Raw genomic sequence first — 5,636 nt, 5'->3', positions numbered from 1 at the left:
AAGTACTTTACAAATATTGTTTTATTTGATCATCATAACAACCCTGGAAGGTAAGTGCTATTATTACACCCATTTTACAGGCAAGGAAACTGAGGCAAGGTGTTAAGTGATCTACCTAGAGTCACGAAGAAAGGATATGTCAGAGACCAGATAATAGCAGTATTAATAATAGGTAACATTCAGATAGCACTACTATATGTCAGGCACTGTGCTAAGGTTTTACAATGATTATCTCTTTCTAACTCTGGGAGGTACATGTTATTATTATCCCGATTTTACAGACGAGGAGATTCAGGCAAACAGGGTTAAGTAATTTGCCTGGGGTCACATAGTTACTTTGTGTCTGAAGACAGAGTTGGACTCACAAAGATGAGTTTACCTGACTTCAAATTCAAAGATCTCTTCACTGATCTAGCTAAGGTGATTTTATATATGTGTATGTGTGTATGCACATACATATATATATGTATATATACATATGCATATATATGTATATATATATACATACATATTTAGGTATTTTATGGAGACACAAAGTTAGAGCTAGAAGGGACTTTAGAAGTCATTGAATCCAAATGCCTTATCCTACAGATGAGGAAACTGAGACCCAAAAGCTAATTTGTCCAGGGACAGATGGCAACTAAGTATCTGAGGGAGGATTTGAACCCACGACTTCCTGTTTCTGAGTTTGGTAATGTATCCACTAAAACATTTCATCATTATGAGGAATTTCTGGTGTGGAAACTCCCTCCAGTTGGTAGCTCAGTCTTTTCCTTATAGTCTTACACAAGGCTGGGGCCTTAATTTGCCAAATGATTTGCCCATGTTCTCGAAGCCAGAATTTGTCAGATGTTCTTGATTCCAAAGCAAGCCCTCTCACCCCAAGCTCTGCTAGCAATCAGGGAATCTGATAATGCTAGGTATAGAAATTCCACCCCAATGAGATTTTTTTTCCTTGACACATACCCAGATGCTGAATCTCATGCTTACAAGTTGATACTGAATTGCATGTTTACAAGTGAAGCATCATTTCTCCAGGTTTGTTTCTCGTGGTTTGTGGCCAATCCCTCATTCATTTCTTGGGGACCAGTCAGATGTGCTCATCCAGTTCTGTAGCTGCGTTTCCTCCTTGAATCCCACCTTCCTTCAATATAGAGACTGGCAGCACAGGGAAGAGGAGGGGAGCTTCTGCCACATCAGAATAGATATCACTTGTCCAATCCCAGCCTGGAGAAAGCTTACTTCCTGCCCCTCCCTCTGTACAAAGTCCTTGTTAAATGAGTAAAGTTAAGGGAGACTTGCTGGGATGGATGCTTTTGGGTCATCTCATCACAGGGATGGAAGATAGCTCAGAGATATTATTACCCAGTTATTTTATTAATACAGCCAAGAAAATTGAAGCTCAGATTGGGGAAATGATTTACTCAGAGTCATAGGCAGTAAATAGAGGCAACTAGGTAGCTTAGTGGACTTGAACTAAAACCCTGCCTTAGAAACTGGCTAGCAATATGACCGTAGGCGAGTAATTTAACTCCATCCATTTTCCTATCTGTTAAACTGGAAGAATTAAAAAGTACCTACTTCCCAGGGTTGTATCAAATGACATAACAAGCATAAAGAGTTTAGCACACTGCCTGGCACGTTAGGCACTATGAATGTTATTATTATGGGAATCAAAGACCATGCATAAATTATTTAGAAAAGCTTGGAGGGCTATACAAACACCAGCTATTATTGCTTAGTAGTAGACCTGGGCTTCAATTTCAAGTTTTCTGGCAAAAAAATAGGCATTCTTTTCACTGGGTCATGATGCTTCCTCTAAGCTTTTCATAGCATAGAATAGCCTAGTTGCATGGTACACAGAAAGAGTTTAATAAATGTTTGTTGGCAGATTATTTGCTACTGGATAGGGACTTCTTTGGTCCATTAATAACTGGGAAGGCTCGGTGTGCCAGGACAGAGCAATGTCAATAATAGGGAGCGGCCCATGCAAAAATAAACAAAATAAAAAAACTGGAATGATTTTTGGTGGGAGAGGGGAAATGGTCCTTCAGTGATACTAGAATAATAACTTTGCTTTCCATTATTGTGACTTCTAAGGAAAGAAAATTAGTGCAAGGCAATAATATTCCATGATTTAATGATTTGATAAGCTTGGGTTCCAATCCTGATGAAAACAGCTTAGATCAGAAAGATTGTCCTACTGGAGTTGAATTTTGGAAAACTGAGAAGCTTCCCTCTCCTCCTAGTAAGAAGAGAAGCAGGATGAAAAGAAGCTAAGTTTACAAGCTCCCTTGTTCCTTACTTGTAGCATAGTACCTGATACATAGTAAGTGCTTGAAAAACATTTATTGTCTGTTGCCTTATGTGACTGTAGGGAAACCACTTTAATTCTTGGTACCTCAGTTTCCCCATTTGTAAAATGAAGGAATTGGACTCTGTGGTCCCAAAATGACTAACATCCCCCAAACCTCATTCTCCTTACCTCAGCACTTCCTCCTACAACCTGACCTTCCTCAAGTTTTTACAACTGTCCAAGTCGCATCAAAGCCTTCTACAAAAAAGTTCCTGTTTTTCTCAGCAATACGTTGATTGACAGGTTTATACTGGATCCCCTATGCCTGAGGATAACAATGATATCCGGGTCTGGTTGTAACTCTATTCATCCCAGTCATGTTCAAGGCCGGCTGACAGTCACTTCAGACTTTCTGTTGATTCCCCAGGCAAGAAGAGCTCCAGGGATTGACAGCGGAGAGGGGAAGCAGAAAAAAAAAAGGGGGGGGGGGATTTTGTGTAAAGAGGGATTAAAGTGAAAAAAACTAACATCTGAAATGATAAATTGAAGCCAGGTAATAAAACCTTTTAAATTCTCATTGCTGTTGGGCCATTTCAGTCACGTCCAGCTCTTTGTGACCCCATTTGGGGTTTTCTTGGCAAAGATATGGAGTGGTTTGGCATTTTCTTCTCCTGTTCATTTTACTACTCCTCCTCTTCTTCCTCCTCTCCCTCCTTTTCCCCTTTCTTTTCTCCCCTTTCTTCCTCCCCCTCCCTTTCCTGTGAAACTGGATGAGGAAACTGAGGCAAAGAGAGTTAAGGTCTTGTCCAGAATCACAGAGCTAGTAAGTGCTGAGATCAGATTTGGAACTTGGGAAGCTGAGCCTTCCTGACTCCAGACCTAATGCTCTATCCACTGGACCACCTAGCAGCCTTTACGTTTCAGACAGAGTGGTTTCTATTTGAAACAGAGGCAATATTGAGTAGGGAAGTGACATTTTGGCTGATGAAGAAAGACCTGGCTGGTATCTAGGACCAAAGTGGTGTCAGGTCACACAGCATGTGAGATCTGGTCAGCCCAGGAAGGATCATGTTCAGTTCTGGGTGCCACAATATAGGAAGGGACATTGGTAAAAAGAGAAAGCATGGGAGAGGACCTGAAAGCCAGTCTCAGAATTAGAAGATGTGGGGGTCGAATACAAACTGGATGGGCCATGTAACTGTTTGGTGGGGTAGCTGCCATTGCAAGATTCTAAGTTGCATTGGGAGAGGGACCTTCTTTACTGAGAATCCCCTAAACCAGTGAAACAAAGATCTGGATCAAAATGACAACAATAACATGGAGGAGGGAGAAAAGGGGGGAGGAGAAGGAGCAGGGGAGAAAGAGGAAGAATAAAATGAAAGGGGAAAGGAGGGGAAGGAGGAAGAGGAGGAAGAGAGGAAAGGGAGGGAAAGAAGAGGAAGAAGAAGGGGAAAAGGAAGGGAAGAGGAAGCGGGAGAAGAGGAAGAAGAGGAGGGAAGGAAGAGAAGGAGGAGGAAAGAATGGGAAGAGGGGGAAAGGGACGAAGAGGGGGGAGAAGAGGAAGGGGGAAAGGAACGGGAGAAGGAAGAGGAGGAGGAGGGGAAGGGGAAAGGAGAAGAAGAATAAAAAAAGGGAAAGGAGGGAAGAAAGGAAGGAAGGAGAAGAAGTGGAGGAGGAAGAAAGAAGGAAGGGAAAGAGAAGGAAGAAGGAAGGGGAAAGGAGAGAGAGGAGGGAAGGGAGAAGGAGTGAAGGAAGTGAGAGGATAGGAGAGGGAGAAGGAGAGAAAGAAAGGGAAGGGTGGAGGAGGTGAGAGCTGGGATGTGGAGTGGGGAGGAGGAGAAGGAGGAAGAGGAGGAGGAGGAGGAGGAGGAGGAGGAGGAGGAGGAGGAGGAGGATGGGAAAACGGAATGTTCCGGGGGTGCCGCCGGAGTGGGGGAGGGCCTCAGGTACGAGCTCCCTCTAGATCCCTGGAATGGAGCGGACGCTTTGGCCCTGGAAAGGGGAAACCTGGCCACGTGAGCGCTCGAAGGGCCTTCTCCTGGGGGAGGAATTAGCCGCGTTCGGTTGGGCCCCGGGGGGCAAAGCTCCGAACGCGTCCGGGCTGCGGAGAGACGGATGTAGTGTGGATTTCAAGCACAACTTCCTCTTCCCTCCAGAGCCGGCGTTCCCAGGCCCCCCTAACAGGTTTGTTTCTTGTTGTTTTCCTTTTTTCTCTTGGCACAAAACTTTCAAAAATAAACGTCACTGGGGCGCCCCCAGCCCCGCCCCACCGCACTCCCGGCGTGATTGCTAACCCAGCTCGGGACCAAGTTGGGGGAGTCACACTGGCTTACAACGGCCCCCGAATGTGTGTGAGAGCCAGCTCGCCCCACTCGGTTCCACACCAGTCTTTCTCTCCCAAGTTCACGGCCAACATAAGCTTTTCCTCCTCCAGGCCCCCGGCCCCTCCCCCGTTTCTTTTGTGTCCGAGAGGATTTACAGTCAGACTTCGGAGAGGTGGAGTCGGATTTCTCCAGCTTTTCTGAAAGGCGGGGCCAACTAGAAACAGCCCTGATTTCCCATCTCCCAGCGTGTGCCCCTCGTGAGCCCCACCTGAGCCGCGCCGCGCATGCCTCCTGTCTGCATCCTAGGTGGGGTGGCCGGGACTCCAGCTGCCCCTCCGGAGAGAGGGCGAGAGGCTGTAAATAACCGGGAGCACGAGACAAACAAGCAAAGTCACCGCAGAAAGAAAATCCCACCTCAGTTTCCCTCCGATCAGTCCGTCCTTCAGGAACTAAAAGGGAGCTCCCTGAAGGACAGGTCTATCCATGTCACTCCCTATGTGGCCTCCCAAGGCCTCTAATTCAAATTGGATTTCAAAGGTGTTTTTTGTTTTGTTTTGTTTTGTTTTTTAATGTATATGTGCTTATGTCACTGGATTCTGGAGTCAAGGGTCTGCTGACTGCAGAGCCTTCAACCAACCTCCCTACTTGACTCCTTCAGGGACTGCCTTGGAATAGGGGAGGGAAAAGCAAGCTAGCCAGCTAAAGGGAGAAAGAGAAGGGGAGAGAGAGGGAGGGGAGGGAGGAAAGAAGAGAAAGGAGGAAAGGAAGAGTGGAGAAAAAGAAAGGGAGAGAGGAGAGAGAGGGAGAGAGGGAGAAAGAGAGAAAGAAACCAGAGAGAGAGAGAGAGAAACCAGAGAGAGAGAGAGAGAGAGAAACCAGAGAGAGAGAGAGAGAAAGAGAGAAACCAGAGAGAGAGAGAGAGAGAAACCAGAGAGAGAGAAACGAGAAAGAGAGAGAGAGAGAGAAACCAGAGAGAGAGAGAGAGAGAGAGGAGAAAGAGAGAGAGAGTGAAGAGA

Source organism: Sminthopsis crassicaudata, chromosome 1, assembly GCF_048593235.1.
Source record: "Sminthopsis crassicaudata isolate SCR6 chromosome 1, ASM4859323v1, whole genome shotgun sequence".
NCBI lineage: Eukaryota > Metazoa > Chordata > Mammalia > Dasyuromorphia > Dasyuridae > Sminthopsis > Sminthopsis crassicaudata.
This window is presented reverse-complemented; position numbering follows the sequence as displayed.